Source organism: Lissotriton vulgaris, chromosome 6, assembly GCF_964263255.1.
Source record: "Lissotriton vulgaris chromosome 6, aLisVul1.2, whole genome shotgun sequence".
NCBI lineage: Eukaryota > Metazoa > Chordata > Amphibia > Caudata > Salamandridae > Lissotriton > Lissotriton vulgaris.
In genome coordinates, this window is record NC_141694.1 from 1,869,735,494 (window position 1) to 1,869,762,605 (window position 27,112).

Genomic DNA, 27,112 nt, shown 5'->3' on the forward strand with positions numbered 1-27,112 from the left:
TTTCATACTTTATATTGACTTTTTATCATCATTTTCATTACTCTGGTGGCCTTACATGGGGAAACTTCGCACTTTGAAACTCACCAATTTACCGAAGTTACCTGTTGGCTCTGACTCTGACTCACCTACTCAAGAAATGGAAGACGGCAAATCCTTGAAGTCGGACTCTCCTCATGGGGCTATCCCTAAGACTCAAAGCGGGGGAAAGGTGCAATCTTCCTTGACCTCATCGAAGCGCCTGAAGAAGGACCCGCCATCCCCTGGGAGTAATGCTTCACCTCCCTCTATGGTCCTTGAGTTTGAGTTTGAGTTTAAAATTACTTGTAAAGCGCGCATACACCTGCGGTTTCTTGGCGCTACAGCTAACAAGATCCAGGGCTAAAAGACGGGGAAAGCTGTTGGGGATTTAGTCAAAAGACTTTGTGAACAGGTGGGCCTTGAGGTGTTTACGAAATTGTGAGTACAGAGTGATGGTTCGGAGTTCAAGGGGAAGGGAGTTCCAAAGGATCGGGGCAAGGGTGGCAAATTTCGAGCCTCCCCACTTGTTTCTCCAGGAGCGTGGGATGGTGAGGAGGGACTGGGAGGACGAGCGAAGTTCCCTGGTGGGAACGTAGGGGGTGATCTCAGAAGAGATGAATGCTGGTGCCAGGCCCAGTCGAGCCAAAAAGGTGATGGAGGCGAGCTTGAATTGGACCCGGGCTCGCACAGGGAGCCAGTGTAAGAATTTCAAGAGGGGGGAGGAGTGGTGGAATTTCGGAAGATTGAAGACCAGGCGGGCCGCCTGGTTTTGTATCTGCTGCAAACGCCGTAGGCTATATGCAGGATACCTGCATATAGGGCGTTGCCGTAATCCAGGCGGGACACCACCATGGCCAAGATGATAAGTTTGAGGGCAGAGAAAGTAAAGAAACGGGACACCCTGCGTATGGTGCGCAGTAAAAGGAAAGAAGAGGATACCACAGAGCTAACCTGGGAGTGAAGGGTGAGTTGAGAATTGAGTTTTATGCCGAGGGTTTTGACAGAGGTAGTGGGTGCAGGAGAGGGACCAAGAGAAGGGGGCTAGAAGGGAGAAGACCAGGGGCTGGATGAACCACCTGTCAACACCAGCTCGGTCTTATCGGGGTTGAGTTTAAGGTGATTGTGGTTCATCCAGTCCCGGATGTGGAGCATGACAGATCGGAAGTTTAGGACAGAAGAGGGGGAAGAGGGCAGGTTGAAGACAAGCTGGAGGTCATCCGCATAATTAAATACGGCGACCTCCATTTGTTGAAGAGAAAAGATGAGAGGGGCAACATAGAGATTAAACAAGAGGGGGGAAAGGGAGGAGCCTTGGGGAACCCCGCACTGGACTTTCCGGACGTCCGCTGTAAAGTCACCCAGGCGGACGGCCTGGGTGCGGTCGCTCAGGAAGGAGGATAGCCAGACCAGAGAAGTCCCCCCGATCCCCGCCGCCCTGACACGGGAAAGCAAGATGGTATGATCCACCGTGTCAAAGGCGGCTGAGAGATCGAGGAGCACTAGGGCCTGGCACTGGTTGGTATCCATACCCTCCCTGAGGTTGTCCAAGACCGAGATGACAACGGACTCCGTGGAGTGTGCGGGGCGGAAGCCGGCCTGGCGGGGATCAAGAGCTCCATGAGTCTCCACAAAGGAGCTCAGAGCGCAGGTGACATGGCGCTCGAGCACCTTTGCCAGAAATGGTAAGAGGGAGATGGGGCGGAAATTGGCAGGGACAGAAGGGTCTGCCCCGGGTTTTTTGAGAATCAGCACAATAACCGCGGACTTCAAGGGGGACGGTACCACACCTTGAGCCAGAGAGCTGTTAAGGAGATGAAGGGGGGGGTCTGGGCAGGTAACAAAGATGTGGCAGAGAATGTGAGCAGGACAGGGGTCAAGTGGAGAGCCAGATTTGACCAAGGGTACTAAGGAAGTCAGGGCTTCCTTAGATATGGGGGGAGGGCGGTGAGATGTCCCTTGGGAGGGGGACATTGGGGGTCAACAAAGGAGGGAGAAGGGGGCGGAATGTTGGCTTTAATGGTAGCAATTTTGTGAATAAAGTAGTTATTGAGGGAGTGGCAGAGTTCTTCGGACGGGGCGGGCTTGAGGGTTGATCTGTCCGAGAACGCCAGGTTATGAACAATCGTAAATATCTCCTTGGACTAGTTTTCTGCAGCAAGGATTTTGGAGGAGAAGTAGGTGGTTTTGGCCTCCAAGATGTCTTTTTTATACTGGGTCCTTATCCTGGAAGAACTGCGAGCCTTCAAGCCATTTATGGAAGCAACCACAAAAAATATGCAGGCCATGCAAGAGAAATGGACATCTCTGGACTCACGTGTCATGACCTTAAAGCAATCCTCAAATTCTTTACATTCTACTTGTTCCCGGATCCCTTCAATCGAGGCTGAGATCCTTCTCCTCAGACGTCAAACAGAGGATTTGGAAAACATAAACCAATCTACGCTTATATGGTCTTCCGGAGCTCACAGAGGGGTCCAACCCTACCATCTTCTTCCAATCTTTCCTTGCGAAGATCCTAGACACCCTGGCCTTATCCTCCATTAACGTCCAGCGAGCTCATAGACTTGGTCCTAAGGTAGCCTCCAAACCTAGGGGTGTTTTTATGCTGTTCCTGCTGTACACCGACCTCTTGCAGGTCCTTTCAGCTGCCAAGCTCAAAAAGCAGATCATTTGGGAAGGCCACCGTCTTTATCTCTCACAGGATGTCTCCAAAGACACCGCAGATAGGAGGATAGGAGAAAAAAGTTTCTAGACCTTCGGCCGCAGTTAATAGCCATCAATGCCAGATACGGTCTCCTACACCCTTGTCTCTTCAAGGTCACCTATAAAGACAGAACAACAACCACATACCAAGATCCTGCGGCCTTGCAAGCCTTCCTTCGTCAGCAGAGTCATGGACAGAGTCATGGACACCTCCAAACCTGGATGAGGCGCTTTCCTGTTCATCGCCTTATTGATTTCCTCACATTGTAGATCTGCTTTTGTTTTTTGAAGTTGCTCGAACTGTTTTTCTCACCGTTCTTACGAACTGTTTGTTTTCCCAATCTATGTTTTTCTACTCTAGGTACTCCTTCTCAGCTCATGTTTTTATTGTACATCCTTATATTTTCCATAATGTTTCTCTCTTTTCTTCAGATATGTCCTTCCTCATCTTCATCCTGATGTCTCCTACTGTTTTCTTACCTTACCCATTGGATTTATGGTACAAGAGGTTCGATGTTGGCTCTGGTTGTTACTGTCGTCGTCTCCCGCCACCACCACCCCATCCCTGTTTTAGACTTTTCAGTTTTCATAAGTATGCTTTTCAGTCGTTCGTCTCGGACTTGTACTGTCTCTTTGTTTATTTTTGTCACTGTCCTCTGTCTCTCCCTCTTCTTCTTCAATTCTCTTTTGCATTTTTCCTGGCCTTCTCTTTTTTCTTCTTCTTTTTTGAACCTTCTCTCCCTCTTTCCCTGCTCTCGCCTTCTTTTTTCTCCTCTTCTCTCTCAATTCCATTACTATCTTCATAACAATCTCTCTAATTGTTTCTCACATCTTTATTTTTCCTCTTCATTTTCTCTCTTTTTTCTTTCTTCATCACTATTTTTAAATTTTTCTCAATTTTTTCCATTGTATTTATTATGCATTTATAAGCATGTTGCGCTTAGCTATTTTTCTACACTGTTCCATTCCGTGTAACGACATGGAATGTTAAGGGATTAAATAATCCCATTAAAAGGCAGAGGGTTCTCTCTCATTTGGCAAGACTTAAAACTGACTTTGCCCTCCTTCAGGAGACTCATCTTGCTGAACCGGAGGCCTTAAAACTTAAGCGTTGTTGGGTGGGTCATGTTATTTGCTCTCCTTACGACCTCTAGAAACAATGGAGTTGTAATTCTGTTGCTTAAAAAGTTAAACGTTTCCTCGATTACTCATGAATGTGATAATGATGGTCGTTGGCTTATTGTTACTTTTCTCATCGATAACATTCCACTCACCCTTTTTAATGTATGCGCTCCAACTGGGATTGATAGATCCTTTTGGCCTTCTATCTCTACCAAGTTATCCTCTCTCTCTGGAGATTACATACTGCTCGGTGGAGACTGTAATCAGATTGTTGACCCCTTCCTTGACCGCCATTCAAAAGTCACTTTTGTTCCCTCTAGAATGCACACTCAGTTTGTAAACTCCTTTCAAAACAATGCCTTAGTAGATATTTGGAGACTGTGCAATCCTGATGTTAGAGAATATAGTTTTTTCTCTCCCCCTCACCAATCCCAATCTCGCATTGACCACATTTTTCTAAGTAAATCTCTGTCCCAACACGCTATCCGTTCTGAAATTGGCTCCATCTTACTTTCCGACCATGCTCCAGTTTTTGTAGACCTTGACTTACTCCCATTTTCTCCCCACTCTGGCAGATGGAGATTTAATAATGCTTTGCTTTTGGAACCCACCTTTTCTACCGAATTCACTGCCTTTGCCAAAGAATTGTTCCTAATAAATCAAACTCCTGACTCCCCTTTTGTTACGGCTTGGGATTCATTTAAAGCAGCCTCTACAGGTTTTATCATTAACTTTGTGTCTCGACGGAAGAAACTTCGAGAGACCAAGTCGGAAAAAATTTTGGCTGACATTAAAGCTTTAGAACATGCCTATTATGCTTCTAAATCTAATTCTTCTCTTACGGCACTTATTGAAGCGAAAATTTCCTTTAATAAATTCACAACCGACGCTGCCTCTAATATTCTGTTAAAATGTAACTCCCGATATTATGGAGGTAAGAATAAAATGGGGAAACTTCTGGCCAAATATTTAAAGATTCGTAAAGAACGCACTAAAATTCAATCTATTAGAACTTCTTCTGGCGAATCCACATTTAAAGATAAAGATATCCTCACTGAGTTTGTCAAATTTGATGACACCCTTTATACACCAGAACAAGTTCCGACATCTGATGATCTCATCTCCTACTTTCATTCTCTCCCATCTCCCCCGACTTCACATGTTGACTTCCATTCCCTGGAACAAGATATATCTCTCTCTGAAATCTCCCATGCTGTATCTAAACTTCCTCATGGCAAGTCTCCAGGCCCTGATGGGTTTACTATCGAATTTTACAGCCACTTCGCTACTCTCCTTCCTCCTAAACTTTTACTCTTATTTCAATCTTTCTCTGATGCTGGTTCCTCTAGCGGTTCTTTTCAACAAGCCTTAATTTGCCTAATTCCCAAGGAGGACAAAGATCATTCTCTATGCAAAAACTATAGACCAATATATTTGGTTAATACTGACTATAAAATCCTAGCAAAGATATTAGTACTACGCATGGACCCACTTTTACCAGAACTAATTGGCCCTGAACAATCCGGTTTTGTCAAGGGGCGCCTCTCCTCTGATAACTCCCGGGTTTTTCTTAACATACTTAGTAAGGCATCTTCTTTGTCTCTTCCTTTCACAGCTATTTTCCTAGATGAGGAGAAGGCTTTTGATAGGATTGGGTGGGATTTTATGTTTCAGGCTTTACGTTGGATTGGTATACCTCCCAAATTCATTTCTATTGTTTCTTTACTTTATTCCGAGCCTCAAGCTTCTATTTTTATTAACGGGATGTCCTCTGACTATTTTTCTTTACATAGAGGGGTTAGACAAGATTGCCCCTTGTTTCCCTTACTTTTTGTTTTAGCCTTAGAACCCTTTCTTACTAAAATTCGCTTAGATGACACTATCTCTGGTTTTCAATTTGGTCCCCAACAAGTCAAACTCTTGGTTTATGCCGATGATATTCTTTTTTACTGCTCCGATCCTATTACCTCTATTCCTTCTTTCCTTCAACGGGTCTCTTCCTTCTCTGCAGTTTCTGGCTATCGCTTGAACGCTGACAAATGTGAAATCTTGCCTCTGAATCCTCTTTGCCAGAAACATCTTTTTTCTTCCACGGGTTTCTCATGGCAACCTTCTAAAATCAAATACCTGGGGTTTGGTTTGCACCTCAACTATCTGATACTCTCAAACTAAACTTTGATTATATTTATAAGAAAATGGACACCGCTATTACTCATTGGCATCCGCTCTTTTTATCCTGGTGGGGTAGACTTCACTCTATAAAAATGATGTTATCCCCTTTGCTTCTCTATACTATTTCCATGCTTCCGCTGCATATTCCTCTTTCTTTCTTTAAAAAGATTGACTCTTTATTATTGAAATTTTTATGGAATGGTAAACGTCCTCGAATAGCTCTTGCCTCTCTGCGTAAGGACAAGGCTCAATCAGGTGTACGCTTTCCTGATTTTAAACAATACCACCGTGCCTTTTCCTTGAAACAATCCATTCGCTGGTGTTCGTCTAATTCACCTCATTATCCTCCTGTCTGGCTAAGTATAGAATCCTCTTTTATTTCCCTTTTGCCTTCCGCGAATTCTTGTCCTTCTCGTGTTCTTTAACTCGTCTTCGCACGCCCATTATTTCATATTCTTGTAATCTTCTTTCTCCCTACTTATCTTCATCTTATCCCTCTCTCCTCTCCACTCATGAACAACCGATCTGGAATAACTCCCTTCTCAAAATCCGTAATCGTACCATTTATTGGAAAATTTGGCACTCCCGAGGATTATGTTGGATTTCTCAACTACTCTCTCAGGATACCCCTCTCTCTTTCCAGGAGCTTCAATCTCTTTTCTCTTTGCCTGCCTCTGCCCGATCGCAATACAATGCTCTTTATCCAGTCTTGGTCTCCTATCTTCAATCTCTTTCACCTTCCAACGATATTCCTTTAGAATGCAAATCCACCTCCATCTTACTGGAGACTTCTCCTTCTGTGTCCGCTTTGTATCATTCTTTCCGTTTTACCAATTACAGACTGAAGTCGCGCATTGAACTAGCTTGGGAGTTGGACTACTCTCAGAATTGGCCGGTACTTTTTTGGGATACAATTTGGACTAAACTTCATAAAACCTCTAGAGCTGCTAACACCACCCAAACTTTATATTTCATTTATTTACAGAACTTTATTTACTCCACTTTCTTTATCCAGTTTTTCATCAGATATCCCCTCTACCTGCTGGCCTTTCCCTTACCCCTCTGCTGATCTCAAGCATATGCTGTTTGATTGTCCCTCTACTGCCCAGTTCTGGCGGATGGTTTGGCGCCAAATACAAAAATCTTCCAGTTTCAGGTCCCCTTCTCACCCTCACTAGTTTTTCTAGGCTCCCTTTCATCAGAACTCCCTCATTCTTCCTGCCATTACCCCTTACTTGACCTCTTCATTGCTGTAGCTTTTCATATCATCACTTCTAATTGGAAACAGGCTGCAAATATTTCATATCAGTCCTGGTGGAATGCAGTCTGCTTTAATCACTGCTTAGATACCAATTATGTATCCCCCATCTCCCTAGCTATCAAACGTGACTTGATTTAGCTTCCTCTGGTAACATACCTTTCTTCATCTGCCCCTGCACATCCCTCTCCTGATCCTGCAACAGTTGAAGTACGCAAGCCTCTGTGATCTCTTATTACCTGTTCTTTCTTTATATTTAAATGCTATAATTAGTAAGTCTCAATACAGTGTATTTAATTTATTGTATTTATATATAATATATTTCACTTATTGTATTTAGATTCATATGATGTGTTCATAATTCTGCATGCTTGTAATGCCTACTTTTTTGAACTTATTATTGTATTACCTTTTTCATTCATCTGCTTATTGTAACTCTTCTACCCCTCCCCCCTTTTTCTATTCCTCAATAAATCAAACTTAAAAAAAAAACACTTACTGAGTGTCTATTTGACAGTTTATAAAGCAGAAACTCCTATCCCATTTCATGTATTGTACAGAACTATATTCATGCATTGCATTGATCAGCAAATATCTGCATAGGATCAGCAACATGTGTAATGCTATACCCGCTTATACATGTATGGAACGCCTCACTTTAGTGCTGTTTCCCCACTTTTATATGGTGTTGTGCATAACCAAGTTAAAGACCGGTGATTGTGATTTTGTGAATTTTCAGTCATGAACTCACAGATTTAATCCTTCTGGATCCTAAAAATGTCCTGACACGTGACTTTGCCCTTACAAGTCAGTTACATGTAAATTTGCAAACTGAGAGCACTAATAATGTTGCAAGTACTTCTCACATAGGGTACCCTGGGAGAGAGAGGGGAGTGTATCCTCCACTGTTCCGACTACTTCCTGACCTACAGACTATGCAGGATTGGCATGTTAACCAGAAATTCTGATGGACACCTTGGCTGCTAGAGGATATTTTCCTCCAGTGCTGCATTCCCTGATTTTCCATTGTTCATGACGAGCTCAGTTCGTCATAAGCACAGCTCCACTGTGCCTCATGACGAGCTAAGCCCATCATGAGCATGGAAGGGGTTAAATCAATAGACTATCCTGGACCTGACTGATCATTTGGAGCCGGACCTCCTACCGGAACTTAACAGTCCACTAAGTATCACCCACTTGTTAAAATAATGTCAGTTTTGCATTTTTTGGGCCACTGACTCATTTCAATTCACTGTTGTTATTTGTTACTCCCCGATCCTAGGGAGGTTTCCAGGAGATCGGGCACGTTTACTTCTTAGGTTCCCTCCGCCACTCCGTACGCACAGATTACAAGAAAGGGGTATCATTTTCCTTCAGATTACTAGGTAGAGGATCGGTCAGGCCTTCATGAGGTCTGGCGAATCTGAGACAGGGGAAGGCAGGACCCGGGCCTGCCTTCTGGGGCCTCCAGGGAACCGGGTCCGCGCCTGCCTCTCAGCCCCTTCCTGATGGGCATTTCCTCCAAGCCTTCTCCCCTGGGAGCAGGCAGGGACATGAAGTCGGCATCCCCCGTGCAGGGCCGCCTGCCAGGGGAGGCACCAACCATATTCTGATTCTTTGGGTACTTGGCCAGCCTCGGCTGTTGTTTCAAGCAAGGAGCTTCCACCTTGCATGGATGTCCGAGTTGAGGGTCTGCCACCTGGCAGGATGCCCTTCATCCTACCCAGCAGACCAAAGGTCACGTGCCCCCGGCAGTCATGCCCCCAGTGGTCTGACCCGAGTGGAAGGGGTTGGGTGATGTCAGGCCCTCCGACGCTGGTGCCCGGCAGGTCCATAGGTCCCACATGCCCCACCGTCCCTTCTCTTCGCCCAGCACATTCCCGGTACAGTCTGACTCCCAGAGGGGAAGCCCGGGCCATCTCACCGCGTGGGTGGTAGTCGGACAGTGTTGTCTTCCTCCCTCCTCTCTTGCACCTGCAGGTGGCAGATTGTTTTCAAAAAGTTGCCTGTGAGCGGTGGATCACTCGGCTCACGTGTCGATAAAGAAGGCAGCTAGCTGCGAGAATTAGTGTGAATTGCAGGATACATTGATCGAGAAAACTTCAAATGCACCTTGTGGCCCTGGGTTTCTCACAGGGCTACGCCTGTCTGAGGGTCGCTCGATCGTCAACCACCCCGGGGCTTCCCCAGGGCACAGCTGGGGCCATTGCAGGGTTACCTCCACTTCCTTTCATTCCCCCACAAGGGCATACCCCCTGAGCACCCTTGGCAGGGTCCCATACCGGGTCCTGCTGCGGAGATACACCGCCTGTGTTCTAGTCCTGGGTACCCGCCTTGAGAGGGAGGGGGGTCTGGAAACCGGTCTGCCCCGGGTCACACCCGGGGCACCTGGCTGCATGCCACGCATGTCTGTCTGTGGTGTCCCACCAGCTGCCCACGTGCACATGCCTCGGGTGTCCACCTCCATCGCCGGCTTCCCAGGGAGGGCGAAACCCCTTCAGACCTGACTCAGCAACCTGCAGAAATTAGGCACATTACTAAGCGGAGGAAAAGAAACTAACCAGGATTCCCGCAGTCACGGTGAGTGACAAGGGAAGAGCCCAGTGCCGAATCCCCACCTTGTGGTGGGTACGCGAAATGTAGCATAAGAAGATCAATGCCAAGTCTTCGCTCAAGGGGTCAAAGTCCCTATGATCGAGGCTCCCCTTACGGACGGTGTTAGGCTGGTAGCGGCCCCCGGCGTGCCACGATCGAGTCTTCTCTGAGTAGGGTTTGCTCGGAATGCAGCCTAAAGCGGGTGATGAACTTCATCTAAGACTAAATATGGGCCTGAGACCAATAGTCAACAAGTAACATAAGGGAAAGTTGAAAAGAACTTAGAAGAGAGAGTTCAAGAGGGCGTGAAACCACCGAGAGGTAAAGGTGGAGTCCGTGGAGGATTCATCACGGCAGGAAGGTCGGTGGCCTGGGAGTTCCAGATCCCTTTCGTGGCACCGGTGCCTGGACTGGTGGCCCTCCGCTCTGGCAGAGGGTGTTACAGTCCCCCTGGCAGTAGCTTTGCCATTTCTGTGGGGCCGAGGGAGATTCTACCAAATCAGCGCCCTCCCCAGGGCACCCGCTCCTGGCTGCCCCTCGGGGGTGCTGGGGCAATAAAGGGGGGAGGGGGCCTCCTGCTCCCGGCATGACTGTCATTTGGGGCCGTTTGTATGCAGTGCACCCCGACTGCATTGTGCCGCAAGGTGGGGAGGCCCCTGCTGGGTGCCAGGGGTCTGACGCCATGTCGGTTACCCACCCAACCCATCTTGAAACACGGACCAGGAAGTGTAACATGTTCAAGAGTTGGAGGTCCGAGTGAAACCCTGTGGTGCAATGAAGGGGAATGGATGAACGAGATTCCCATTGTCCTTTCCTATTATCTTGCAAAACCACAGCCACAGGAACGGGCTTAGCAGAATCAGTGGGAAAAGAAGTGCCTGTTGAGCTTGACTCTAGTATAGCAGTGTGAAGAGACATGAAAGGTGTAGGATAAGTGGGAGGCCCTCAGGCCTCCGGTGAAATACCACTACTCTTATAATTTTTTCACTTACCTCGTGAAGTGGAGGGCAAGACACCTGTGAGTGCTTCTGGCTCCAAGCACCCGGTGCCCACCATGTGTGACCCACTTCGGAGATAGTGATAGGTGGGGAGTTTGACTGGGGCAGTACACCTTACAAATGATGATGCAGGTGTCCTAAGGCGAGCTCAGGGAAGACAGAAACCTCCTGCGGAGCAGAGCATCAAAAGCTGACATGATATTGATTTTCAGTATAGATACAGACCGTGAAAGAGGGGCCTCATGTTCCTTCGGACAAGCAGGAGGTGTCAGAAAAGTTACCACGGGAATAATAGGCCAAGCGCTAATAGCAACATCGCTTTTTGATTCTTCGATGTCGGCTCTTCCTATCATTGTGAAGTAGAATTCACCAAGCATTGGATTGCTCACCCACTAATAGGAACATGTGAGCTTGGTTTAGACCGTTGTGAAACAGGGTATTTTGACCTTACTGATGATGTGTTGTTGCAATAGTAATCCTGCTCAGTATGAGAGGAACCGCAGGAACATTTGGTATATGTGGTTGTCTGAGGAGCCAATGGGGTGAAGCTAGCATCTGTGGGATTATGACTGAATGCCTCTAAGTCATAATCCCCGTAACCGTAACAATACTGCAGTGCCTTAGAGCCTCAGTTAGCCTGGGGGAGCCAGCCTCTTTTGGGGGTCCGGTGCGTAATGCCGCTCACTTGGGGACCAGAGCGCGGATGGAAGGGGGCTGCCTTCATTGCCCTTAGTTCACCGAAGGTGTGTGGGGCACCTGGTGCTAAATCATTCATAGTCAACCTGTTTCTGGGTCAGGGTTTCGTAAGTAGCAGGGCAGCTACCTCCCTGCAAACTATTGAAAGTCATGCTCTGACTGTGTGAGGCTCCCGCGGATAACCTCCTCCACCCAAGCCAGGGGTGGGTCCCTCTGCCACTGGGATGACGGGAGGGATGTGCAGGTGTGATGTGGGCCTGGGTTAGGCTGCCTCCACCACATGCCATCCGGCACAGGGGCCTCTCCCTCCTGTCCCTGCCCCACCAGGGTGCAGGGATGGGGGCCACCATCCCTTGCTTGTCAGCTGGGGGACCAGATGACCTGTGCTAGCTGGGGGCCTTCCTTTTCTACTGCTCCAACGCAAGTCAAGCAGGGAGGTGAGCAGTCCTGGGTAAGCAGCCACCCAAGCAGTGGCCTTGGAGTGCCTGGCCACCCTCGCCATCATTGGAGTGCAAGGGTGACTGGGTCCATTTGTCCCAGGCCGGGTGACCAGATTGCCCTGCAGGCTGGTTGACCACACTGGGCTAACTATAACTTTTGTCCTTCCCCAGGGTTCTGTAAGCCCCCACTATGTGGGGCTTAATAGGCAGGAAAAATGTGGCTCCCCGGGCAGACTGGTGGGGAGATGACATGGCCTGGTATAACCCTCATTGGTTTATTCCCACCAGGCTCCAGGGAAGGCACACCCACCCGAGTCAGTGCCCTGATGCCCAAGGGTCTGGGTGTGGGGGGTGACAGTCAGTAGCCTTGGCAGGGTGGGACGAGGAGCGGCAGGGGACCAGCCCTGCATGAAAGGGAGCCAAGCTAGAGCTGGAGCCCCAGGAGAGCTTGGAGAAGCCCTGAGCAGGGAGGGGACGGCTGGGTCCAGTCTGGGATGGCAGAAATTTGCCGATGCCCCGTTACACCCAGGGGGTCCACTGGGGCCTTCAGAGGATCTCCCTGGGCCTGGCTAAGGTTTGGAAGCAGGGCCCGGGGCTTGAGCTCCATCTAGTGGGCTCTGGATAGCAGGAGTCGCCCGTCCTGCAAGCCAGTCAAGGGTCTGTGCGCTTTGCAAGGGGGTCCACCAGGGCCCAAGAAGGATCTTTCCAGCCTGGCTAGTGTTTGGGAGCTGGGACCAGGCCCTGAGCTTGAGCTCTGTCCAGCGTACCCCAGGGTATGAGAGCTCCCATCCTGCAAGCCAGCTGAGGGACTGATCGCTGTGTATGGGGTCCATGGGGGACCACGGAGGCTCTTCCTGTCCTGGCTAGGGTTCGGAAGCAGGGACCAGGATCAGGGCTTGGCCCTGGGTTGTGGAAGCCCCCATCCTGCAAGCCAACTGAGGGTGTGGGCGCTGGAGATGGAAGTCCACCGGGCCCCAGGGAGGCTCTACCCAGCATGGCTAGGGTTCGGAAGCAGGGACCAGGCCTGGGGCTTGAGCTTCATCCGGCAGGACACGGGGTGCAGAATACCTTCATCCTGCAAGCCAGCTGAGGGTCCGGTCGTGGAGGATGCGGGTCCACTGGGTACGGGAAGGCTCTCCCCGGCCTGACTAGGGTTCAAAAGTTGAGAACCGTCCTGGGGCTTGAGCACTGTCCAGCGGGCCCCGGGGTGCGGGAGCCCCCTGGTCCAGCAAGGCATCCAAGGGTTCAGGAGCTGGGGACGGGGGTCCATCGGCACCAGGGCAGGCTCACCCGACCTGGCTGGGTTCAAATGCAGTAACGGGGCCAGGGGTGGCTGGCTTTCTCCCTTCCGCTGGAAGAGAGGAGTTCTCTGCCCAACCCTACTAATGAGTTCATTCCACCTCTTTCTCATGTCATTCTGTGTGCACAAGGTGCGCCCAACAGCATTCACTCTGTTGACTTTCGTGCTGTGAGGAGTATGCTGTACTTGAGCTCCAAAACATTAGGGCTCTACTCTAATGATTTTGTCCACCATGAATCTTAATTTGGATTCAGGGAAGGCAGTATTCTTAGGTCTCTTGGTGAAGGAACAAAATGGGAAGCCGGTTTAACTGAAATATACAAACACAGGATGATGAGATAGGTTAAAAAAAGGGGTGGTAAAGAATGATAAGTGAAAATATTGAAAAAATATATATGTGGTAAACACTGATGTACTGGGTGTATATGTGCCTGTTCTGATTTGAATAGCAAAGGACTCTGGTCAGGGTTGGGGTGTGTTTTATATAATGTGAATTGAAGGTGTGTGGTATTTGAATCCATCCAATGGTTTGTGTTGAAAGTAGTCATTTCTTTTGGTTCTTGTACCTCTTCAATTGACCGCATATGCGTGACCTGCCACTGGCTGTGCACCACTGTGAGACCTCCAGTAGCAATTTGCACTTGTAATATTCTCAGCGGTCGGAAAGCTATCCTGGTGGCGTCCGTCAACTCACCAGTGACAATTTACACTGCCCGAGTCCGCTGCAGGACCGTTGATAGGATCTTCATGCTGGTGGTGTGTTTCAGACTGCCCAACTTCTAATATGCAGCTAGCAGTGGTGTGGAATAGGCGGGCACAGTTCCCTGGCAGTCAGACCGTCAAACTCGTAATCTGGTCCAGAATTTATAAAGTCCAGCTCAATAACATGATGAATCGGAGCTGACTCAGTCCATGTGGTAAGAGGTACATGTCACTCTGAATCATGTAAATTGCACAATTCGTTATGAGGTTTTGGCATTCTTGGATTATGTACTAGAAGTTCCTGCAACTCGGTCTGCCACGATTCGTTTCCTTCTTGTTGTCAGTATTCAATCAAATGCTGACAACGAGAGGGTAACAAATGCCAAAGCCTCGTAACAAATTGTGCAGAGGGCATTGATTTGAAGGAACAAATTGACTGACTAGGCTCCTTTACCCTCGACGTGGGAGATCGAATCTACATATGGGCCAAAGCACACTACCAACAAGAATTCTTCACAAGTCAAGCCAGGGTACGCCCTCTCTGGGTCCCCAGAGGTGACATCACTCCTTTCCCACCCCCCAGTCCTGATGAAGACCCGTATTGACCTGCAAACCGGGCATTAATATGGTCGAAACGTCGACAGCTCAAACCGTTGGATCAACAGAGAGTATTCCATAAAACTAGCCAACAGAAGTGTCACAAAGGAATAACTGCAATTTAATACCGCATTGACCAATATCCTGTTCTCCCCTCTTCACTTGTACATAAAGGCACCTATTCTTTGTCACTGTTGGACAATATGTCATTGCACACCTAGTATCACAATCAACCCACTTTGATGCGCCATTCTCTGAATACACTTGAATTGTTATTTATTGAGACAGGGTATTTATGAATGCAACTAAATTCATAAAATAATTTGTTTATACCCTATTTTGGTTTGGATTTGCATCTCTGTTTTGTTCAGAGTGATTGAGACTATAACTCAAGGAATTAATGAAGGAATTATGGTTTTTCTGAAGCAATCAAGTGTTTACCCGACAGAACCACTGTTTACATAACATAGTACTGCCCAGGTTCTGAGGGATACTGGATTACCCCATAGTAACTTACTTCTTTGACTGGAGAGGCCATGTCCTTCAAAAGGGAGTGTGAGGTTGCCCTGCATGGGGAGCTAAAGGTGTTCCTGCATAGACTTGTTAGCTGCCTCAAGTTCGGCTGAGCAAAGTAATGTTTCCTGCAGAATATTCGGTAGAGATTTGGTCATCTGTCTTGATAGTATCAATCTTATATCTTGAATGGCATAAAAGAGGCAAAATACGAGGTGGTTAAGACATATCCTGAGGCGACAAGCTAAGTAGGGACGCAATTGAAGAAGCAACCAATATATGTAACATTAGCCAAGTTTGATGGGCCCATTCTAACAGAAGGATGTTCCAGGAGGCATGATGTGTCCCACTGAAACTAGTCTTAGGAGGTGTTATCTTTGGCATAACCAAATACAATGTCCTTGCCTCGCATTGCAGTGAAGTGACAGGTCATTTACAATCAAGCTCTGTCAGGTAGTTTCTAATACAATTTTTACATTTTCAGAAATTGGACCATCCAAACAACAGATTCTTTGTTCCGATCTGGTTTCTTTAATCATATGTCAGAGATAATGAATAAAAGCAGCCAGCCGACACGTGTTTCATTGTGGGAAAAGGTAATCCACAACTCTTCAGGGCTGGGAAACAGAGAAAATTAATCTCAGAATGAAACATTCATTGTTCTCCAACAGCTACTGATCATTGGAGATAACAACTTAAAATCAATTAGATTCCCACATTTAGTGTGAAATGTTTTTTAGAAAACACAAAACACCCAATACTCGTGAAGCCCAACAGAGACAACAATCTCCATAGCAAAATGTACCCCGTACAAACTCATAGAGGTATTGCCCACTCATTATTACACAATATCCACAGTAGTCCATATAGTTATCACTCACTAATCCTTTAACTTTATGTTATATTAATTTATGAAAACAACATTACTTAAATCATCGATTGGAGAATATAGCCACCCAAGTATAAACCGCTCTTAACACCCATTTTTTTCAAAATTAAAATACAAGCAGTTCAATCGATTCCTAAGTGGCTTGATCCAATTAAAGGAAAGCTGCAAGGGTAAAGAAAGGGAAATAACAAGAATAGAGGAAGAGGAGAAGAAGGGGAATGTTTTAATGGCTAAATGTAACAAAGTCACTATTGATTCTAATTAAGTGAAGTAAATATTATATCACTACACTTACCCCACATCCGGTGATAATTCCAACCCGGCTGGGTGACACAATTTTTTCTTCTCTCAAGTCGCAACGTTCATGAATATCGGTATCAGCTACACAAACCGCCAGTACAAGGGAACAGGTACAGAAATATAAACAGAATATCGGTAAGTGCCGATATCCAAACTATGCCCCAAGTAGAAAAATATATCAGTCCCGATTCTACCACCATCATTTGTCAGTACCATAACAATAATTAGAAAGACTAAGACACAAATAATCAGATGCCTCATCCCTCTTTTTGTATCCATATTTGATATAGTCGTCCCCATCCTGAGACCTCGTATGAGAAAGTCGTCCCCAAGCCTCACTTTACCTATAGTATTATAACAAAGATTCAAGGTCTCACTATACTACCGGTTTCCTAACTCATTTTCTCATTAACCTGGACCCACAGGCCACCTCCCTCACAGTAAATTGGACCGGAAACTGATATGCTCTTACCTATAAACAGTCTGATTAATGTGAAGACGCCAGTATATCCGTGGAATCAAGTATTCTCACTATACCGAAATCAACCTATATGATAATATTAAATAGTATCACCAAAACAGCATCACCCGTGGTTAACTGGCAGAAAAAGTGAAAGGGGACAAAATAGTCCATAGTCCCACATAATCCCCCACGAAGAGATTACTCATGTAAGGTTAAGTGTACATTCATCAAAACAAACCGGAGAATCAGGGTATCGCACGGGTACTTTCTCTCACGATAACTGTGCAAAGGAGACAAAAGAATGGGGGAGGTGGATTTATCAAAATTAATTGGTGCCTCTTTTCTAGCAAAAACCGTAAAGACCCCCAAGAACATCCAAAAGGACGTACAGAGCAATGCGCTCCCTGCAACCCACCTTACCTCTTCTGGTGAAGCGTCTCCTCTCTCCGGCGTCTATTCCAAAGTAGCGTGCAGCAAAGTAAACCCGGAAGTTATAATATATCTGGTTTCCCTGTGACAACTAGAGTGCAACAGTCAGTGTCTACCACGAGTGGACATAGAAAAAATACGAACTACGCTATGTCCATACGTTGGAAAAAGGGCTTATCTTCCAAATGTTACTTAGCTATTCGTTTCAACTAAGCCATTCAAAACCTCATGTTCATTAGTACAAACAGCCCCACTTATGGTGCCAACATGGGCCATCTCTCCATATTCAACTACATCCTTAATGACATCGATCCCTAAGCCACGTTGAAATTTAAAATATAGAATCCATGGAATCAATCTTAACGATGGTAATTTAAAAAAGTATTTTTAACTTCTTATTACTCCCAAAGGTCAAGAAAGTTTAGACAATGTAAAGAAGAGAAGAAATTTTAAGTACATATTCATGATCTGATACAATTGTGAAAAGGTTAACGGAGTTCACAACATATACTCCAATATCCTCTAGACCTGTGGTTCCCAAACTTTTGACTCCTGAGGACCCCCATTGAGTCACCACTAGAAGCCGGGGACCCCCAAGCAATTTGTAAGACTTAAATTTCAAACATTAAAACAGTAATTCTGAAAACAATTACTACACATGTGCACACAAAACAAATACTCAAAGTACTAATGATTTTAGGGGCATATTTACAAGCCCCTATCACCATGGGAACATCACTTTTTGAGACGTTCCCGTGGCGATAGGGGCTATGCCTTATTTACAAGGCAACGTTAAGCCACTTAACGTGGCTTAACAGTTCCTTATAAATAAGACCCCCTTTCACACAATGCTTAGCGTGAAAGGGGTGGGTAGGGGTGTTGCGGTGGGCGTTTCCTTGCAACACCCATTAATTTTGGTGCTGCCCCCTATTTAAAAGAGCAGTGTAAATGGGAAGAAGCGCCAAAATTAAGACCAGGGAAAACCTGGTTTCAACTTGGCGAAACAATGAGAAATGCTTCATTTCTCCTTGTTTTTGCAAAACGCCGTGGATTGTTTATGTTCAGGAAGGCGACCCTTTCTGCACATCAACAATCTTTTAAAAAAATGACATTTTGTAACTTCCTTGTGTGATGCATTAAGCAGCACATATCGAAGTGACAAAATGACATTTCAAGATTGTTTATGTCCCCCTTCCTGCACTTAAACAATCTTCCCCTGTTAAGTGTAGCGCCAGCACAGGGGAAACCCAGGGCTGCACCATATTCTTGTAAATATGGTGCAGCCCTGCGTTTCTGAAGTAGTGGAGTGTGTTGTTAAGCCAAGGTGGCTGGTCTGGAGAAGCAGAAACTCAAGGAGTGCTGGTCTGGAGAAGCACAAACTCAGGTTTCAGAACATAACACAGTGGTTAGCATTGACTTTAACAATAAAAATGTATTTCCACCCAAATAAACCTTTTTAGAAGCAGCAAGATACTGAAAGACTGAGAAAAAACATAAGTCACTAACTTGTACCTTGCAGTTTGCAAGCAGCTGTTTGATGACAGTATTTTGATCACTGTGCTAGATTACAATTGCCACTTATGAACAGCACTGTAACAAAAGAATCTCTCTGACAAAAGCAGTAACCCACTGACCTATGCATATCAAATGCTGTTTTTTAAAATGCATAGTTCACGTTCTTTGCAGTAGGCATATTAACCCTCTGTGCTACATTAGTTCAGTCACAGTGCCACTGGACACAACCCTCATGTCTCTCCAGCAGGGAAATTAATCACTGTAGTTATCTTAAAACTTTTATTGTTCTTTGAAAACTGCTAATTAAACAAGATACTTTGCAGTGCTTTTAAAACTGCTGCCTGCGGACCCCCTGGGAATGTGTGAGGGACCCCTGGGGGTCCGCGGACCACAGTTTGGGAAACACTCCTCTAGACCCTATATGAAATGAAATGAAATAAAATGAAAAGCAGGATTTATAAAGCGCATGGCTGCCCGTGAGCGTCCCAGCGCTGGTGAAAGAGGTAGTAGAGTGGGGAGTGAGAAGTTATGGGAAGAGCCAAGTTTTCAGGAGCTTACGAAAAGCAAGAAGGTTGGGTTAGGCGCGCATAGTCAGGGGCAGCAAATTCCACAGCTTGGGGCGTTATAGGAAAAAAGGCGGCCCTCTATGCGGGCCTTTTTGATCCTAGGTATATGAGGCAGATGTAAGTGGGCTGAGCGTAGATTTCTAGGGACTACATGGGGCCTAATCAGGTTTTTTAGGATATGGGGCCCCTTACCATGAAGAATTTTGTGAGTCATGCAGAGGGATTTGAAATATACTCGCTCCTGATTGGTCAGCCAGTGAAGCAGTCTGAGGGCCGGTTTTGCGGAGCTCCTACTGTTGGTAGTTGTTAGAAGCCTAGCTGCGGAAATTTGTACCATTTGTAGTTTGGCGATGACTTTCTTAGGGGCACCTAGATACAAAGCATTGCCATAGTCCAGTCTGGATAATAGGAGACTCTGAATGAGGAGCTTCCTGGAGTCTTGGGGGAGCAGGGGAAGAATTTTACGAGTAGTCCGAAGGATGCCGTAGCAGGCCCCTGCTGACTTCCTGGCTTGGATTGTAAACGTAAGATCCTGGTCCAGCCACATACCCAGGCTTTTGATAGGGATTGTCTTGGGGCCGGGGCAGGGCCCATGCAAGGAGGCCACAGAGTTTTTGGAATGAAATGAGATTGGTTGCCCAATACCAGTATCTCAGTTTTGTCACTGTTGAGTTTAAGATGTGAACAGACCATCCAGTGTGAGATATCATGAAGGCAAGAGTGAAGATTGTCGGAGGAACGGTTAGGCTGGCTGAGGGAACAACAAGCTGGGTATCGTCAGCGTAAGTCACGAGTTTAACTCTGTGGGGGTGACTATTTTCTCCAGGGGGGACATATAAACATTAAAAAGGGTGGGGCTGTGGGAGGAGCCCTGGGGGACTCCACAATGTAAAGGGGTGACATGGGATATAGAAGTTCCCTCAAGGACTTGAATGGACTGATTGTGGAGGAAGGATTTCAGCCAGGACATCACGGACTACGAAATTCCCAGTTCCCTGAGCCGGTGAATCAGAGTGATGCGATTTACTGTGCTGAAGGCTGCACTCAGATCCAGGAGGATCAGTGCCACTGATCCTCCTGAATCGAGGATCTTTCTGGTCTCCTCCACCACCGCGATCATAGCGGTTTCCGCGCCCCGACCCGGGCGGAAGCCCGTCTGTGAAGGTTGTAGGAGTCCGCTGGTTTCCAGGTAGGAGAGCTGCTGGTTGACAAGTTTTTCAGCAGTTTTGCTTACTATGGGTAGTAAAGAGATGGGTCGGTAATTGCATAGTTCAGCAGGGTCGTGATGAGTTTATTTATGGGGGGTTTTACTATGGCCTACATCCAGCAGGGGGGCACGATGCTTTGTAGTAAGGAGGTGTTAATAAGTTTGGCCAGGGGGGACAGAATGGTTGGGCCAGCTAGGTTTGGATTATTAGGTGGAGCTGGGTCAAGTGGAGAGCCACTTTTGATGGAGAGAAATATAGGGAGAAGGGTCTCCTCTGTGATACAGGAGAAATAGTTTAGGCAGGGGCTATTTTGTTGCACTGTGCTGACGGGGGGTTCTAACGGGATGACTCCTGTAGGGGGAGGGAGGGATTTTATTATGTTTTGGATTTTCGCATTGCAAAATTCAGCAAACTTGTTGCAGCGATCGCCAAGGGGGTCAACTGGGGGGGGGGATCTGGGATTTTTAGGAGCTTGCTTACTATACAAAAGATTTCCTTGGTCAAGCTGGATGAAGCTTTGATTTTTTCCTCAAAGAAAGCGGCTTGAGTTGTTTTGAGGGCCTTTTTATAGATTAGAATTGATTGACTGTATTCTCTCTTTTTTGGGGGGGGGCAAATTCTTTCCTCCAGGCTCTCTCATTGTTTTTTACAGAGTTGTTTTAGCATACGGAGTTCATTATTGATCTAGGGGGACTTGGGCTTCCTTCCAAGGGTATGAGCGGGGGTCTTGGGAAGGATTATAGCAAGAGAGTCCTCGATCCAAGCGGAGAACTTAGTGTCTGCTATGAGGGTAAGGGGGTCGTGGGGAGGAAGGGAACGTTCCAGGAGTTGCCTCCAGTCTTCTGTGGCCATTTTCGACCAGCGGCGTTCAAGAGTGTTGGGGGCCGGTTTCGGCCGATAAGAGACTGGGATATGCCAGCTAAACGGAATTAGGGAGTGGTCTGACCACAGGAGGGGGACGGGGTTTTGCACCTTGAGATCGGGGATGTTCGAAAATAGGGGACGGAGGAGGTGTCCCTTGGTATGGGTGGGTTGGTTGTTGAGCAGATGGAGTTGGTATGCCGCGAGGTCGAGTTCCAATTCAGACGCCCCTTTGTCGTCATAGAAGTTGAAGTGGAAATTTAGGTCTCCTAGAATTATGAAATTAGGAGAAATACTAGCCCGGGCGAGGGAAGCTTCTAAGAGGGAGCTACAGAATTGCTCTGAGGGACCCGGCGGGCGGTAGACAAGGATCCCTGACAGAGATCTCAGGGGGGAGATATGAATGAGGAACAGGGCGTTTTCACAGTCTAAAATCGGACTGTCGATGAAGCGGCAGGACAGGTGATCTTTATATAATATTGCCATTCCTCCTCCTTTCCCCGATAGACTATACAGAAGCTGAATCAGGTAGCCAGGGGGCAAGGCTCGCACGATGTCAGGGTTGGAGTCAGGTGAGAGCCATGTTTCCAAAAGGAACAGGACCTCAAAGTTGTGATCTTGGAGAAGCATATATATTTCAAGGCCGTGTTTGGGCAGGGATCTACAGTTAAGCAGGGCCATATTGAATGGGACCCGTGGGGGGGGGCGGGGGTCCTGTCCCACAAGTTGAAAGGGACAGTTAGGGCAGTGAGTGGAGGAGCCCATCATAGTGATGGTATGAGTGCAGAGCGTATTAGGGGTCTGCCTAAGTTGCAAGAGAGATTCCCTGGAGTAAAACAGGGGTTGAAGAGTCTTGGTGGGGATGGTGCAGGGCCCTGGGCCCTGTCTGGCGCAGACGGGCTTGCCTCTGTCAAGCCTCCCACGTGCCATAGGCGCACCGGCTGCGCTCGTCCGCTGCGCGTACGGGTAGCGTGGTTCATTTTATAGAGAGAGGCAAGTGTCAGGTGCAACACTAGCCTGCCGACCTCACTCGCCCAAGATGGTGCCCGTGGAAGTGCGCCCGCAAGAGAGATCACGCGTCGAAGTGAGCCCCAAATCGCCGCCTGGAGTTGCTTTACCTTCGGGGGGAGCGAGTGCAGTAAGTAGGGCTGGAAGTAAATATTTAAGAAGTTACATACAGAGCGTTTCTAGCATGTTTTAAAAACACAGTCTAATAAAAACACAGTATTAAATCACTGTCCTCTAGTTCCTGGCTTCCGCCTCAGGAGCTTTTAACTCAATCAAAGGGTCCTCGAGGTTCAGGGTCTATATGTAGAGTGGGGCAAGTGTCAAGCGCAACACTAGCCGACCGACCTCAATCACCCAAGATGGCGCCCGTGGAAGTGCGCCCGGGAGAGAGATCACGCGTCCAAGTGAGCCACAAATCAGCCGCCTGGAGTTGCTTGACCCTCGGGGGAGCGAGTGCAGTAAGTAGGGCTGGAAGTAATTATTTAAGAAGTTACATACTGAGCGTTTCTAGCCCGTTTTAAAAACAAAGTATCAAATCACTGTCCTCTAGTTCCCAGCTTCCGACTCAGGAACTTCTAACTCAATCAATGGGTCCTCGAGGTTCAGGGTCAATATGTAGAGTGGGGCAAGTGTCAGGCGCAACACTAGCCCGCCGACCTCACTCACCCAAGATGGCGCCTGTGGAAGTGCGCCCGCGAGAGAGATCACGCGTCCAAGTGAGCCCCAAATCGGCCGCCTGGAGTTGCTTGACCCTCGGGGGAGCGAGTGCAGTAAGTAGGGCTCGAAGTAATTATTTAAGAAGTTACATACAGAGCGTTTCTAGCCCGTTTTAAAAACACAGTCTAATAAAAACACAGTATTAAATCACTGTCCTCTAGTTCCCGGCTTCCACCTCAGGAACTTCTAACTCAATCCATACAGTTACTACAGATCTCATTATATGATCGTATGGTTTAAGTAACATCGCGCTAATAGTGTGTCCTGTTACTTAGTACAGTTAAGTCAAACATTTGTAAACAGGTAGACGAAGTTCAAAACATATACTCCGATTATGGTTTCCCTCAATGCAGTAGTGTCCGTAAAGTCCTACTCCTTCATACGTTCTGCATATCACAGTACAATCCCACCCTAGTTTCTCTGTAAAGGGATGTACGGCAGGTTCTCAAAAAGTGGTCGTCTTGTTAGTCTATGATAGTACCGTGGAATTAATGTGTCTAGTCCACAAAGGTGTTACCTAGTACTAGTCACCCAAGAAATATTGCATCTCAGAATCGCAATTTAACCCCTGTTCTACTGTATGTAATCTCATATTCCAGGTGGCTTCTCCTCCTGAGGAAAAGTTCCCTGTTCCCACCCCGGGGATTTAAAGGGATATGCTCAATTCCCAAAAAACAGATTTCTTTACGTGGGCCCTGTGCTGTACAAGATGCAGTATGGGTAGCCACTGGGTACCTTATGTCTTGTTGTATCAGTGCCCTGATGTGTTCCCCTAATCTTTCCTTCAGTGATCTGATCGTGTTTCCAACATACTGCTTGCCAAATTTGCACTCAATTATGTAAATTACAAACTTGGTCAGGCAGTTAATATTCGTTTTGATATCATATGTTCTACTGTCATTTCGACTAAATTTCTTAGTACTATGTTTGGCCCATTTACACATCCTGCAAAATCCACATTTATAGAAACCAGTGTTACGTGTAGTTAGCCAGTTGTCAGGCCTGATCATTCTAGGAACAGTGGGGCTAAGTCTATTGCGAAGTGTTCTACCCTTCCTGAATGTGATTAGTGGTTGTGAGGTAATGTGACTCGTTAGCATGTTGTCTGCTTGCAAAATATTCCAATGCTTCTTCAAGCTTTTACATAAGATATGACTCAATCCATTGAAGTCAGTAATCATACGCATGGTCTGATTTGTCCTTGTTTGTCTCAAATTAGGATTCAAAGTATCCACCCTCTTGACCTTCATAATTCTATTCTCAGCTCTTTTCAGTTGTGTAGTCTGTTTCATGGTACCAACCTAACGACCATGAATAGACTGCAAAGGGCTCATAACGCTGCGGCTCGCACTCTTCTTGCCCTCCCCAGACGCTGCCACACTTCTCACATCCTACGCCGTCTTCACTGGTTACTGGTGAAACAGAGAATCCAGTTTAAAACACTCTGTCTAACTCACAAGATCCTACATGGCCAAGTCCCTCAAATACTGCAGGGTCTCTGCTCTTTCTACGTTCCCACACGTGCCCTTCGCTCTGCCGACCTCCACCTCGCTCGCACCACTAGGGTACGCAAGAGCAGAGCAGGCAGACGATCCTTCCAATTCTTGGCTCCGGCCCTTTAGAACTCCATCCCCCCTGAGGCACGTGCCACGCAGGATCACTGGCTCTTCCGAAAACAAAAATATAAACCTGGTTATTCGCCTCCATTTAGCACAAGCAACCCAGCTCAGCTTACCAATCTGGCTCACTCCACTGTATACTCCATAAGCACTAGCCATGGGCGAATTTTGCGAATCTGGCGTTCGCGAATTTTGCGAATTTGCGAACTCGCAATCCGCAAAATCCGCGAATTCTCGCGTGTATTTGCGGATTTTTTTTTGTGTTCGCAAGGAATTCTGCCAGTTCGCAAGGATTTCTGACAGTTCGCGGGGGTTTTGTAACAGTTCGCAATTGCGAACTTACATGTCGGCTCGCAACGGTCACGATTATGTGTTTCTACGTCTGGTTCATCATCATAGGTTCCCAGCACCCTCTGTTTCACCCCTGCCACCCTCTGTTTTACCCATGCCACCCTCTGGTACATCAATGCCTTATGCCACCCTCTGGTTCATCATCACTGTAGATTATGGGGGGAAAAAGCAAGCACACCTGCCTGCTTCAACTGACATGAATTAATTTGGGGTTGATTTATTAATGTGTCACTGTTTTAACATTCCAGTCTGGCACCTGCTTCCTTATCTGTAATTTGCTTTCTGTTGCAGTGCAATTTTTTTTTCCAGGACCTTTGTGGCCTACTTGTAGCTATTCTATGAGCCTGCTGTGAGGGTCAGAGCAGGGTCATACAATTGTTGTAACTAGCAACTGAACTGGGAATTTGTGGATTTTTTTTTGGTGTTCGCAAGGATTTCTGCCAGTTCGCAAGGATTTCTGACAGTTCGCGAGGGTTTTGTAACAGTTCGCAATTGCGAACTTACATGTCGGCTCGCAACGGTCACAATTATGTTGTTTCTACGTCTGGTTCATCATCACAGGTTCCCAGCACCCTCTGTTTCACCCCTGCCTCCTCTGTTTCACCCATGCCACCCTCTGGTACATCAATGCCTTATGCCACCCTCTGGTTCATCATCACTGTAGATTATTGGGGGAAAAAGCAAGCACACCTGCCTGCTTCAACTGACATGAATTAATTTGGGGTTGATTTATTAATGTGTCACTGTTTTAAAATTCCAGTCTGGCACCTACTTCCTTATCTGTAATTTGCATTCTGTTGCAGTGCAATTTTTTTTCCAGGACCTTTGTGGCCTACTTGTAGCTATTCTATGAGCCTGCTGTGAGGGTCAGAGCAGGGTCATACAATTGTTGCAACTAGCAACTGAACTCTGGAGGGGCCCTTGTCAGGAAGCACTACAGGGAACGGTTACTAATGATGAGTTTGAACTTTTGAACCTGCTTTCACTTTTGCAAAACTCGTTTTTCTGCAGAGCAGCATTACAGCAACTTTAATGCCCCACCAAGCTTATATGAGAAAGTTGATTTCTAATCCAAAAGTTATCCAAAGAAAATCAAAAGGCCTCAAATCTAAAAAAAGTGCAGGCAAATGTCAACCTGAGGAGTTATTCTGATAAAAATAATCATTTTCAGAAGGTCTATGCTGCTTGCTAGTAGATTTCTTGTGCAGAATTGCAATTTTTGTAATTTCGCGAGTGCGAGATTGTTGCTGCCCGCCGCACCTACATGTTCGCAATTGCGAACTTACACTGCAAAGAAAAAAAATCCGCTGCGTGCGAATTTGCGGATTTTGCGGGAAATTCGCGAATCTCGCGGATTGCGAATTTACCGAAAATCCGCAAAATCCGCGAGCGTAACGGATTTTCCGCCCATGCTTAATAAGCACCCCGCTGTTTGATTTGTCTGCAAGCGTGGGACACCCTGTTGCTAGGGCAGCCATGCGTTATACAAACACAACTAACATAACATAACATAACATTATCAGATCTGCACACTCACCTATACAGGCATTCACGTAGACAGTCACTCTCCAATGCAGCCATTCACACACCAACTTACTCAACCAATCACCAATTCAAACAGCCACTCACTCACTCACTCATAAAGCCACTCACACATGCAGTCACTCACTCACCCATACAGCCACTTACACACAGTCACTCACTCATATTATTAGTCAGGTATCCACTCACTCGACCATACAGTCACTCACTCACACAGCGACTCACCCACCCATACAGTCATTCACCCATACAGCCACTGACACACTAACTCACTCATCAATACAGCCACTCACACAGCCACTTACATAATATATGTTAGCTGTAGTATCACTCATCAGGTAACCATAAGTGCTGAATTTCTCCTATTTTGTATGAGTGACATGCAAGCCTAACTATAATGTACCTTTAATTTTTGTTATTTTATGTGAAACTATATTCATATAAATATTGTTATTAAAAAGCTGATTTTGATTTGCGAATAAGTTTGGCGTAGTTTGACAAAGGTTCACAACATTTCCAAAACTAATACG

General features: G+C 46.6%; 1 non-coding gene and 1 pseudogene across 1 annotated transcript; both read left to right on the forward strand.

Annotated features, from left to right (window-relative positions):
* Positions 1-9,277: 9,277 nt before the first annotated feature.
* On the forward strand, positions 9,278-9,431 carry LOC147709701 (5.8S ribosomal RNA). Its single transcript, XR_015297068.1, has one exon. It is a non-coding gene; the product is annotated as a 5.8S ribosomal RNA (ribosomal RNA).
* Positions 9,432-9,765: 334 nt separating this feature from the next.
* LOC147709702 (28S ribosomal RNA) lies at positions 9,766-11,734 on the forward strand (annotated as a pseudogene).
* Positions 11,735-27,112: the final 15,378 nt, after the last annotated feature.